Raw genomic sequence first — 13,934 nt, 5'->3', positions numbered from 1 at the left:
TTCAAGTCTATGTCAGAGACGAATCAGGAATTAGTGACATCACTGACATAGACTTGAATCAGTAATAGTGACATCACTGAGATAGACGAATCAGGAATTAGTGACATCAATGACAGACACATATCAGGAATTAGTGACATCACTGACATAGATTTGAATCAGTAATAGTGACATCACTGAGATAGAGACGAATCAGGAATTAGTGACATCACTATCTCAGTGATGTCACTATTACTGATTCAAATCTATGTCAGTGATGTCACTAATTCCTGATATGTGTCTGTCATTGATGTCACTAATTCCTGATTCGTCTATCTCAGTGATGTCACTATTACTGATTCAAGTCTGTCAGTGATGTCACTAATTCCTGATTCGTCTCTCTCAGTGATGTCACTATTACTGATTCAAATCTATGTCAGTGATGTCACTAATTCCTGATTAGTCTCTATCTCAGTGATGTCACTATTACTGATTCAAGTCTATGTCAGTGATGTCACTAATTCCTGATTCGTCTCTATCTCAGTGATGTCACTATTACTGATTCAAATCTATGTCAGTGATGTTACTAATTCCTGATGTGTCTGTCATTGATGTCACTAATTCCTGATTCGTCTCTATCTCAGTGATGTCACTATTACTGATTCAAATCTATGTCAGTGATGTTACTAATTCCTGATGTGTCTGTCATTGATGTCACTAATTCCTGATTCGTCTCTATCTCAGTGATGTCACTATTACTGATTCAAATCTATGTCAGTGATGTCACTAATTCCTGATTCGTCTCTATCTCAGTGATGTCACTATTACTGATTCAAATCTGTCAGTGATGTCACTAATTCCTGATATGTCTGTCATTGATGTCACTAATTCCTGATTCGTCTCTATCTCAGTGATGTCACTATTACTGATTCAAATCTATGTCAGTGATGTCACTAATTCCTGATTCGTCTCTCTCAGTGATGTCACTATTACTGATTCAAATCTGTCAGTGATGTCACTAATTCCTGATATGTGTCTGTCATTGATGTCACTAATTCCTGATTCGTGTCTGTCAGTGATGTCACTAATTCCTGATTCATCTCTATCTCAGTGATGTCACGAATTCCTGATTCATGTCTATGTCAGTGATGTCACTAGTTACTGATTTGTCTCTGCCTCAGTGATGTCACTAGTTACTAAGTTATTGGTTTGTTCCTCCCATACTGAGGTCCCTAATTCCTACATTACCATCTTGATCCTGCTTCAGTGATGTCACTATTACTAAGCTCCTAACTTGTCTCTACCTCAGTGATGTCACAGCTTCCCAGATGAGTGATACAGTAGATTTCCACATTGAAGAAACAGACAGGACGTGTGACTCCATTGCCTATGTGATAGTACTGTTTTCGGGAGGTATGATAAACCTCCTACCTCAGACACATCCGAATAATGCCCTGAACGGGTAATAAACTTTAGACATTCAGCCATACCTTTCTTCTGTATTTCAGTTCTCCCTCCACATTGTGACAAATGACTCTGGGATATAAAGTGTCAAACTGAAGTAATAGAGAATAAGAAGACGTTGTCCTGCAGTAGTCAATGAATAACTGGTTGTCACAGAAGAAAAACCTCCGCAATGGGAAGAGCGCTAATAACACCGACTACAGGATAGCCGAGGCCTGAACTGTGCTGAAAAATCATTCAACCGGTCGTAGCGAGCCCACGCCATCCCCAACCTGCACCCCTGACAGATTCACTGCCGGCGAGCGGAGGGGTAATAAAGTCAGCCCGGCAGATGCCGAAATATCTTCTGTTCCTCAGCAGGATTTCTATCATATAAGGCCTAGTCTGGTGTGACATCTACTATCCGGTGTACACATAAGATTTAGCTAGAAGAGTATTTCTAAGTAACATTCACCATTTTACACCCCAAGAATCCACAAGGAATGAAGAGTAAAGGTAATTATTGCCCTTCGTCTGAGTAGTAGTAGCTTACATACCTCTGTAGGGTAGACTTTGGCACAAGGGTGAAGATATCCTTGTATATATTTTATCCGCCCTTCCCATCAGACCATGTCGGCCTCCCCTGTGCTGGTCACTGTTGACAAGCTGACCCCCTTCAGCCCCATTACTATGGTGCCCCATTGGTGGAAACCCCACATAGACAAATCCAATACAAGCATGTGAGGTCATTGTCCCAGACAGGGGAAGGATAAGAGACGGAGAAATCCCATTGATACAAGAAAATCTCCAATCCCTGTTACATTTCCAAGACTGGGAAAAAAAAATTATAGTAAACCAGATTTTCTGCGATCGTCCAAAGTGAAGAAGTAAACATCGATAAACATGTCATGTGCGAATTTACCAACAAGCTGAGCTGCAATCTGCCAACGCAGGGCGGAAATACGAGAGGTTTTCAGAATGAGCGGCGGATTCACTAAGTCCTACTTTATTCATGAATTACAATCTCATCAGATCTCAGGATGGAGCGCAGATCTCACATTATCCTCATGACATCACTTTTGCCCAATGTTTCTCCCCTCATGACCCTCACTCCCACCTCCGATACGCAAAAGTAGCCGTATGCATAGCTGTATTGCTGAGTATACACATTACAGGGTTGTCAGCTAAACCCACCGAATGTCCTTGCGCCCTGACAACTTAAAACAGCAGATGTGGAGGAAGGAGAGGATCAGGCAGATGGATTTCAACATGACCGATCCTTTTGTTAAAATGTCTGACTGCTGTTCCCTTTTTTATGGTACACGCGCACTGCTTGGTCGAACTAAGCATGTATGCGTATAGGAGATGTTTGTGGGCCCCCATAAAAATGCCTGCTTAATGTCCCTACTCATACTGCCCCCTAGTGCACCTTATCAGTATACTGCTCCCTTAGCTTCCCTACGCACAGTATAATGCCCTATACAAACTATAATTCCCCCATAACACCGACCTTACACAGTATATTGTTCGTTTTATAACCTACCCACAGTATAATGGTCCCTCACCCACACATAGTATAATGCTCCCTCATACACACATAGAATAATGCTCCCTCACCCACACACAGTATAATGCTCCCTTACCCACACATAAAATAATGCTCCCTCACCCACACATAGAATAATGCTTCCTCACCCACACATAGTATAATGCTCCCTTACCCACACATAAAATAATGCTCCCTCACCCACACATAGAATAATGCTCCCTCACCCACACATAGAATAATGCTCCCTCATCCATACATAGTATAATGCTGCCTCACCTACACACAGTATAATGCTCCCTTACCCACACTCAGTATAATGCTCCCTCACCTACACACAGTATAATGCTCTCTCATCCATACATAGTATAATGCTCCCTTACCCACACATAGAATAATGCTCCCTTACCCACACACAGTATAATGCTCCCTTATCCACACAGTAAAATACTGCCTTATCTACTCACAGTATAATACTCCCTTAGCCCTGACATATAGTATAATGCCCCCTTAGTTCCCCTACACACAGTATAATAATCCCTTAATGGCGCCCACACTTGCCTGTCATAGGAGCTGTAAGTCACTGAATGGCTTTGCGAGCGGCTGCACGTAACGTCCAGATACTAACAGCATCAGGAGTGTCATGTGCGGGAACACATTGGGCTGACAAGGAATGAGAAGAGGCGAGTATTGAGGAATATCAGCTCTTAACTCCTTAAATAATCCAGTAGGTATCAGCTGGAATACAAATATATAAGATCCCTGCTGGTTGGGATGTGTTCAGTGGGGGGCTATGGGCGATATGGTGGACACTTAAAGATATTACCTTAAGAGCTTTCATACCTGCTTAAAAAGACCTTAAAGGAACATTAACCCTACACAATGAATATTAAACATACACAAGAGACATGGTTGTCCTCAATGTCAGATTCCTTGATGTAGATGCAGGGGCAGAGCTGGATAGATTCCTTGTTTTATACTGATCCCAAATTCTACCTATAAGAACCTACCTGAAGTCTTAGACACATTCATATGAATGAATGTAAAATTCCAAGGAGGAGGCGGCTGACTGCTGGGATCGGCCATAGATCTGTTATTTGGTCACACACTGAGGGCGTCACTTCCATTGGTGCCATCACCCCACAGCAGAATCATGGAGGCAGAGCTGAGGTAATTCACAAATAAAACACTAGGGGGACCTGTAAGACACAAGAGAACCATCATTACAGCAATATTCACAACTTAAAAGAGAACTCTATCTTACAACAACCCTGCTGTCTAGACTGGCACCTACAATGAACTTCCATATTACATTTTATTCTTACAAAGGTTAGAGTTTGTTTTTCCTGGTACAGAGCTCCAAACCCCCCCCCCCCACACACACACACACACACATAGACATTAATGTAAAACTCTACCTACAGCCACCATTGGAGGGAGCTCTGGAGTTCACTGATTTACTATTGAGTGCAATGTACAGTATACAGTAAGCTCCCCCTAGTGGTGGCTGCAGGTTGTAGGAATTTTCTTTTTACTCTACTAGAGCTCTGTAACAGAAAAAACGAGAAGTGTAAAGAAATGAATTGGTGCCGATATTTGAACCTAAATAGGACCTAGTGTCCACAGATGGAGTTGCACTTAAATGTCCCTTGTTTGTGTCAGCACCCCGCCAGCCGCTAGCGTGGGAACCTCTCCAAATCTGTTTGAGGCTTATTGGATTGTAATTAGCAAAGTCTTGGAAGCTTTTCCCAAGACAGACATGCGGAATGAAACGTCTTATCTACCGCTCCCACATTAACCCAGATATTTCTTCCAATTCTGCACTCCTGGTATTGATCCTGCTCTAGCTAGTGTGAATAGGACGGGTGAAGCTTCCCTAATATATAGGAACTCTGTGAATTTATTGCTCTTTAGCTGTATGCAGAATCCTTAAAGTGAATTTATATCCTTCAGCATTCACAATTGTCAAGTTATTTGGATTAGTGACCAGAGTGAATATTGCAGGACATATTACTTTTTATTTTAAAATTAGTGACATGGAAAATTCCTTAAAATTAAAAATTCTTAAATGTGTAACATAAAAACTTACTTTATAAAATAAGTAATTTCTGGTGACACATCCCCTCTAAAGTAACATGCATAGAGACCACAGCTCCGGGCCCCTCAGTGCAGGCTGCTAGGAATTATTATATTTTCTATTGCATTATCCCTTCTTGTACAATCATTTAATCTTTATTTTTTAGCATGCTGAGAGCCGGGTCTGCCTCACTGCTCCAGTAACAGAGAGAGATGTCAGGATAATTCAATTACTAACCAAAATATAACAAATAGAAAGAGAGGAATGAAACCGTTCCAGTGAATAATTCCAGCCGTGAACCAGTCTCTCATATTAATCAGCCTGAGAGGTGAGCGATGCTCTACAGCTTAATACATGGACGGATATCACATTCTACTAACTATATATTAATCATCCAATAACTATATGGATATGGATGAGGCCCAGCGATATAGCTATGGAGGCCCAATACATGTACACAGTGACTGCACCAGCAGAATAGTGAGCGCAGCTCTGGAGTATAATACAGGATAAGTAATGTATGTACACAGTGACTGCACCAGCAGAATAGTGAGCACAGCTCTGGAGTATAATACAGGATAAGTAATGTAATGTATGTACACAGTGACTGTACCAGGACAATAGTGAGCGCAGCTCTGGAGTATAATACAGGATAAGTAATGTAATGTATGTACACAGTGACTGTACCAGCAGAATAGTGAGCGCAGCTCTGGAGTATAATACAGGATAAGTAATGTAATGTATGTACACAGTGACTGCACCAGCAGAATAGTGAGCGCAGCTCTGGAGTATAATACAGGATAAGTAATGTAATGTATGTACACAGTGACTGCACCAGCAGAATAGTGAGCGCAGCTCTGGAGTATAATACAGGATAAGTAATGTATGTACACAGTGACTGCACCAGCAGAATAGTGAGCACAGCTCTGGAGTATAATACAGGATAAGTAATGTAATGTATGTACACAGTGACTGTACCAGGACAATAGTGAGCGCAGCTCTGGAGTATAATACAGGATAAGTAATGTAATGTATGTACACAGTGACTGTACCAGCAGAATAGTGAGCGCAGCTCTGGAGTATAATACAGGATAAGTAATGTAATGTATGTACACAGTGACTGCACCAGCAGAATAGTGAGCGCAGCTCTGGAGTATAATACAGGATAAGTAATGTAATGTATGTACACAGTGACTGTACCAGCAGAATAGTGAGCGCAGCTCTGGAGTATAATACAGGATAAGTAATGTAATGTATGTACACAGTGACTGTACCAGGAGAATAGTGAGCGCAGCTCTGGAATATAATACAGGATAAGTAATGTAATGTATGTACACAGTGACTGTACCAGCAGAATAGTGAGCGCAGCTCTGGAGTATAATACAGGATAAGTAATGTAATGTATGTACACAGTGACTGTACCAGCAGAATAGTGAGCGCAGCTCTGGAGTATAATTGTCAGGATACGGAGTCGCCGCGGTCTCCTTGCTGCGCGGCGTCTCCCTGGGAGACGTGTTAGGAGTTCTATTGGGTGTGCTTAGGTCATTAAGGGTTAATCTTTTCCTTGCCTTCAGTCTCCATGTCATTAGCCATCAGGTGTGTTTTTCTGCTGCTATTTAATCCCCACCCAGGCATGGATCCTTGCCAGCCATTCACTTTGTGTTTCCTGGTTCCCCTGCTCAGTCTGATTCCCTGTCTGTTTGTATTCCATATGTTTCTTGGTTTTTAGACCCGGCTTGTATTTTTGACTATCCCTTGTCTTTTGATTTGGTACCTTTTATTATATCTCCTGGCTTGACCTCTTGCTCGTCTGACCTCGCCTTCTCTTCTGTGTCTTGCTGGGACTTGTGGTCCTCCCTGGTTCCATGCTGTTTAGTCTTTTGTTTTGCATTGCATTTACACTGTGCTTTCTGTTTAGGTGTGACCCCGTGACTCCAGTCCCTAGGACTTTCAGGGCCTCCTCTCCCCTTATCCTAGCCGCCGGATAGAAGGTTAGGAGCCGTGGTAGGCGCACTTCAATTAGGAAGTGCATTGGTCTGCCTCATCTCAGATATTACAGCATAGTTATAGCTGCAGGGCCTGCGACCCCTTTTATCATTAGTTGCACAGTGTTGCTTTCCCAGCTGTGTCACTTTGCACTGCCTGACCCTGACTCCAATCCTTACAATAATACAGGATAAGTAATGTAATGTATGTACACAGTGACTACCAGCAGAATAGTGAGCGCAGCTCTAGTGTATAATACAGGATAAGTAATGTATGTACACAGTGACTGCACCAGCAGAATAGTGAGCGCAGCTCTGGAGTATAATACAGGATAAGTAATGTAATGTATGTACACAGTGACTACCAGCAGAATAGTGAGCGCAGCTCTGGAGTATAATACAGGATAAGTAATGTAATGTATGTACACAGTGACTGCACCAGCAGAATAGTGAGCGCAGCTCTGGAGTATAATACAGGATAAGTAATGTAATGTATGTACACAGTGACTGCACCAGCAGAATAGTGAGCACAGCTCTGGAGTATAATACAGGATAAGTAATGTAATGTATGTACACAGTGACTGCACCAGCAGAATAGTGAGCGCAGCTCTGGAGTATAATACAGGATAAGTAATGTAATGTATGTACACAGTGACTACCGGCAGAATAGTGAGCGCAGCTCTGGAGTATAATACAGGATATAACTCAGGATCACAGTTTTCACTTAGAACTCGCTGCACCTTATGTAGTCAGCTTCGGAGCTCCCCCTAGTGGTGACTGCAGACAGACAAAATATTATCCTATATGTATAAATATGATCTGTATGAGATATCACTATATTCCTCCTTGTTGCCCATAATACATTCTGTTCCTTTTACATTATCTTCTATGGCATCCAGCCTACATCCCCAGTGTACAGATATAGGACAGCCCGCTCCGCTGTACTAGAATTGTGAACATCTTGTTATTTTCCTTTACTATGTGCCATATATTGGCTGGAGTTCCACATTTTGAGCATTGATCTGGTCGTGTTTTCGGGATGCACACCCCGCACATCCTTATAAACTGTCTCCATGCAGCACACATGAAAGCACTTGACAAAACAACCGAGTGACAGGTCTCGTGTATCCATAGCAACCAATGCTATTACCCCCTGTCTTAATGTGGCAGAGTAGGCGCGCCGCTGCGACAAGATACACTCCAATTGGACATATGTGGGATCCAGCTGTGCCGCACACAAAGGCAGCCCTCATTTCATCAAATTGGTTTCACTTTTGTTTTCTTTCCGCCGCGTCCTCCTTATTCTGGAAAATGCTAATTTTATTTGCTGCTATCGGGGTCAAGTCTGTCAAACTATCATCGCTCGAGTCGTCCTCTTCTGTCAAGTCATGAAGTGCTGCTTTCTACTTCTGGGATGTGTCTGTTTCTACAAAAGCTGGTTATAAATAAATAAATAAATAAAAAAAGCTGCCATTTCGGCTCACACAGAGGTTATCACCTAGCTTTCCTGATATCCTGAATGACAGATTTGGCCACGGGACAGATGGATGTATTACTGTATTGGCTGCCAGGTTAGTTGCGGTAGAACGACGGCCATGACTTCCGCTCTATTCTATGTGGTTTTGCTGAGGACCTATGCTGCTGTGAGTACAGTTCAGAAGAACCGCCAAGTACTAAAATACTGGACAATAAAGCTCACATTTACATTATAGACAGATGGTAAGTAAACATCTATGGCAGGAAAGCGCACAGTCCATTACATTTAAGAGACGCGTAAAGTGGGTGTCTCAGGATGTATCTGCATAGCAGGCGGTATACTTTCTTCTGCGGTCTTCTGAGCTATTCCATACAACAAAAAATAGCAAATGCCGAGGGTCACCATCTGGATAGAAGCTCTTTAAGAGGTGTCTGTAAGGATGTCGGGGGTGGGGAGATTTTTAGGTTGCGCTGCTCAGTTAAAGTGATTTCTGCTCTTAAAAGGGTCATTCAAGGAACTAAAACTTCCAGCAGTGCAGGTGAAACTTACTAATATACTCTACACACCGTCCTCCTCGGTGGCCACAAGTCTTCTATTTAGGCTCCTCTGCTAACATGCTGACTCTGGATCACATGACCGACTCTGCCCTCCTCCTCCTTGTCCCGGGAGTAGAGCTGGGTCAGTCACGTGATACAGATCAGAGCTTTGTGCCAAACTAGACGACTTGTATCCCCCAGGTAGCATTAGTAACGTCTTAGGTAGTTTAGCTCTGGGGTCGTCAGGTTTCATTACTTCCTGTCGCTTTCGGATTGCCAGTGGTTTTGGTTTGGAAAAATTGCATCAGAAAACCCTGATGACACGATAAAAGATGTAAATGATCGTCAGCACAGGAAAACACGCTGCTAAATGACCCTGATATAGAAGCTGTCACCGAGGCCTTATTAAAGGGTTAAATAACACTTCGGCTCAAAAAAACATCCAGAAATCATAAAAATGCAGGTATTATAAGCAAAAACTAATGTGCGAATCTGCATAAGCCCGGCACAGACAGCGCTGCAGTCACTCAAGCAGATCGCGCCGGTCCCGACTCCCTCCCATAATTCATTGCTCACTAATTACACCGCGCTCTGGTTTCATCAGGCCGTGTTCATTAATTTGTTTCCGAACGTCGGCGCAGAGAAGCCAAGGTCAGCGGCTGGCGTGAGGGACGGATCTCGCAGTTTAACACACAAGATGCTAAGTACTGGCCTTTTGTTTCTGGTGATGTTGAGCGGATAAATTATGCAGGAAAGTCTCTGATTAATGTGAATTCTGCCCTTATAAAACCGGAGATTAATTCTCCCATTCTGTGCCTGGCAGTAACCTTGTCATTGCCAAAAGAGCGCGGCGTCTGCCAGGTGCTCGCCATAAATCCGTAACAGGTGTAGGGCGCCCGAACGGGAGACGTAAAGGCCGCACATTCTCCAGAGGGAGGAAAATCCATAAAGTTTATAGAAGTCTCATCCAAACATTGTAACGAAAATATGTACGGAAATTGGTGCAATTTTTTTTTGACTGCGGGTTTTCCCACGAAGGAATATTCACGGCGTAGACGTTCCCTACTCCAGTACGACGTCCGCCACCTTGGGTTTGTGACTTTTATATATGAATGAGTTGACAACTAGATGATTCCACTTTGGAGGGAGTTGGTTTCCGGTGGAGTTACCCTTTAAGAACTTTCAATTACGAAAATGGTTGGAGAATCGGGGTAGATTATTTTTTATATTTTAGAAATGAGACCAGATGACTTGCGGGTTTTATTGTAACTATTCTTCTGTATATTCTACAACACTTGGCGGTTTTTGTGCGCTTCATTGTATTTGGTTTCTATGAGCGGGTATATATTCACATGGTCCTACAATGCAGCATCATGGCGAGGCACGGGTGACAGGAGCGCGGGTAATTTCATTATGTCCTGACTTCGCTCATCTCACATGTAATATTCACAGACATCTGATGCTAAGATATGAAGGATTTCTGCTGAACAATGAGCCCCACTTGTAAGAAGCCGCAGTGCTAAAATGGCCGCAACAGTGTGCCCAACCCTGGTGTAGTCTATCCCTATATACATTGTGCTATATGCTGGGCGCAGTATAGGCCGGAGTTATTGATCTGTCTATAGACTTGTGTCTGGTTCAGCCGCTTTATGAAAGTCATTTACCGTGCTCTCAGTTATTCAGTAGTATCCAGTGCCTGACTAAATAAATCCATATGACGTGCGGCTGTATATATCTGATCATACATATATACACGGGTTAGTTAACTCTGCCCAGAGCACTTGGAGCCAGTGACGTGAATGGGGGTCACATACTTATACGGAGATCAATTGCTGACAATCATTCTGGCTGAGCAGTCAATAGTGCAAACAAAAATGGAGTGATGACCGTCATATCTATCCGGGTCCCGGTACTTAAATGGGGCCCCACATGACCCTCTAAGGCTACACCCTCACATGTGCACTAGTGTCCATCTAAAATTGTGGACAAAAAGCCCTGCACAAAATGGATATCCAACCAATTACAGTCAATGGGGTCCCTCGGGGTCCATTGTTGCCCGTCTTTAAATGCAACACACCCAGGAGCACTCTGGGAGGAGCTTTTATATGCCCCACCCCTTTGTGGGTCAGAATAAGTCAAATATGACAGATATGTCTCTAAAAATTCTGGACAGTCCCGGCACATTTGACCCCAGCGTACCCCACACCAGTCCTCACAGCCTCATCATAAATGAGACGACTCCTCCGCCAGGCCGTGCACCCGTGCTCAAATCGACGCCATCTTGTAGCCGGTATAGATCTCAGTAACCTGTCATAAACGATATTAAATACGGCACTTTTGTTTTCATGAATTATTGTCGTGACGTCTGAACTTTCTTACGTGTAGTCATTATAGTGATTCTCTCTCCATGTTCTTGTACATGTCCTGATCTTATATATAAGGCGCAGTTCACACCCTGCAGTCATCCATACATACAGCTCAGAGGAATATCACCATTATATTAGACCATCCTTATATTACACTACATATATTATTTTATGTCCTATTATATACATTCTTTTCAAGCTTTGTTCTTCTTTTCGATCAGCTCCTGAAGAGTTAATTTGGAGCCTCTTTTACGTTGACATATAAAGGGTTAAAACCATCGCCCTGCGGTTCTGTCGGTTTTGCAGTTTGATAGTATTACCTTCCATTAGCTCAGCTGGTGAGGCCGCCGTGCATTGTGGGGGATGCGACTATATCAAGGCTTTATGACAAGGAACAATAGCATGAGGCCGATCCTAATAGCAGGTGTCTTCACATATAGAAGAGCGCTCATCAGGGTAACCAGGCGATAGGGATGGCGGTGATTCACGTATACTAGGAGGGCAGGGGTTAAAGGGGCACATTTACCATATATATATATATATATATATATATATATATATATATATATATATATATATATATATATATATACACACCTGTCTATCTGTACCGAGCGCAGTATTTCGCCCATCTCCCATTCTTATGATCCGGGCGCTGTCGCACATCTCCCACCAGTTGCTCCAATCATACAGGTGCAGAATAGCCCACTTCTCACGATTGGTGGGGTCTCAGTGCTTGGTCTCCTTGGGAGACTCACTTTTTTCTGTTTTTTTGGGAAAAATGAACAAGTACGGTATGTCTTTAGGGTCAGCAGAACATGCCTGCTGTCTTCCAAAAATAACAGCACCCCTGTCTGCAGGTTGTATAGGGTTTTGCAATTCATTCTTATTCACTTAAAAGGGCTGAGCTGTAATACTGCACACAACCTGTGTAAAGGTGTGGCGCTGTTGTGTACCTTGATTGGGTTGTCCAGGAATCAGACAAACTTCTAAGGACACTTCAGTGTTGAAGCCACAACATAAAAAAAAGCATACTCGCCTGTCCGTTTCAGTCACACCTCTCCCCAACCTTCACAGGGGTTTGTCCAATACCTAAACAACCCTTTTAAAGAAGGTGTTTTCCAAAAGAAGAGTGCCACTCTTGTGCATAAGGCTGTGTCTGGTATTGCAGCTCAACCTCAATGGGTTTGTCTAGGCACAACCTTTACAAATGGAAAATTGGGCTCTTCGTCTTACTGAGGAGAATCTTTATATCTTTGGCCATCATGACGTAGCTTAAAGGGATTCTCCACTTTACAGAAACCGATCCATAAGTAATGGTGGTTAGTGGTGTCATGCATTGTATGGCCGCCATCCTGTTATACCTGAGGAGTGATGGAGATACCATGGGATGGAATATATTATGTCTGGCCTGTTCCGTCACTGACATGAGGCTGTCCGTATAACCCGCTGGAATCATCCACCAAAAAAAAAGGCATGTCCGTCACCAGTCTGACTCAATATCCACCATGAGCGCCATATCATAACCCAAAGTTAGCCAAAAACCGTGACAATTAATTGCTTTATTAATCGTTATAGTCGTCAGACGATCACTGAAGACCCCGGGGACTGTGGACCATTACCCCAAATCCAGGAGGTATTATATATAGCAGATGGAAGGTGGGGGGCGCTGTTATGGATTTAGCACTAGAGCTCAAGAGCTTCAGGCTATGTCTCTGATTGAAGGGTTTATATTCCCAGGGCCGGGGCCCCTTTCTCTTACACATCAGGGGGCCACCACTTAGAAATCACTAATATATCAGGGTTCTGCTGCAGGAGCTGTAAGGATTCTGCAATCTGTGATTTGCACTTTGTCGGCGCTCTATGGGGCCACTTCTCCAACATCATAAATTCTCAGTCACTTCTGAACACTTGAGTCTTGTAGTGATCCGAGAGGCCCCATCTCGGCTGATGACCCCCTCCCCGCGCTACACCAGGAGTGTTTGTCAATAGCAAGGCTTGTGTTGCCGCAACTGAATCCTGCATTTGTAAGGCGGCAATCACCGCTCTTAGTCTTTATGTAACGTTCCGTTGGCGGTAGATGTGTGTGGGAAGACGCTGCTGTGGTGTCGTGTCTGATATGTATGCAGGCGTCAACTCCAACGTGTGTTATGCTAAAGCAGCTACAGCGACAGGCTAAAGAATCCGCAGAAAAACTGTGAAAAACAGTCCGGGGTCTTTGTGCTGAGTGACAACCAATATGGCTGCCGTTATAGCCCCTATAGGGGATTATTACACAGATTTCCTGTAGTTTTGAATGGCAGATCTGCTGGGCAATGATTTGTGTTATTTTCCATGCCCCATATGCTTAGTAAGTGCTTAACTGTCAGGTGGGTGGTCCCATCTAGGACCGCCCACCTGACAGTAGAGACTCCAATTAGCATATTACATGCTGAAACTAACAGAAATAATTGCTCTGCAATGGTGTGGGCTAGAGAAAAAATTACAACTGTGCCAGAATCAGTGGAGCGGTGGCCATTGAGGAG

The 13,934-nt window shown here is 43.3% G+C and overlaps 1 protein-coding gene across 2 annotated transcripts in view; it reads right to left on the bottom strand.

Moving 5' to 3' along the window:
• Nucleotides 1-13,934, bottom strand: part of LOC142218083 (G-protein coupled receptor 22-like) — a 106,070-nt gene that overhangs the window by 18,851 nt on the left and 73,285 nt on the right. The window contains exon 2 of one of the 2 annotated variants that reach the window (XM_075286525.1): nucleotides 3,979-4,167. The exons of the other annotated variant lie outside the window; for it this stretch is intronic. The gene's annotated coding sequence lies outside the window, so the exon portion shown is untranslated. The remainder of the gene's footprint in view (nucleotides 1-3,978; nucleotides 4,168-13,934) is intronic. 2 annotated transcript variants of the gene reach the window in all.

The sequence above is a fragment of the Leptodactylus fuscus genome, chromosome 9 (assembly GCF_031893055.1).
Source record: "Leptodactylus fuscus isolate aLepFus1 chromosome 9, aLepFus1.hap2, whole genome shotgun sequence".
Classification (NCBI taxonomy): domain Eukaryota; kingdom Metazoa; phylum Chordata; class Amphibia; order Anura; family Leptodactylidae; genus Leptodactylus; species Leptodactylus fuscus.
This window is presented reverse-complemented; position numbering and strand designations above follow the sequence as displayed.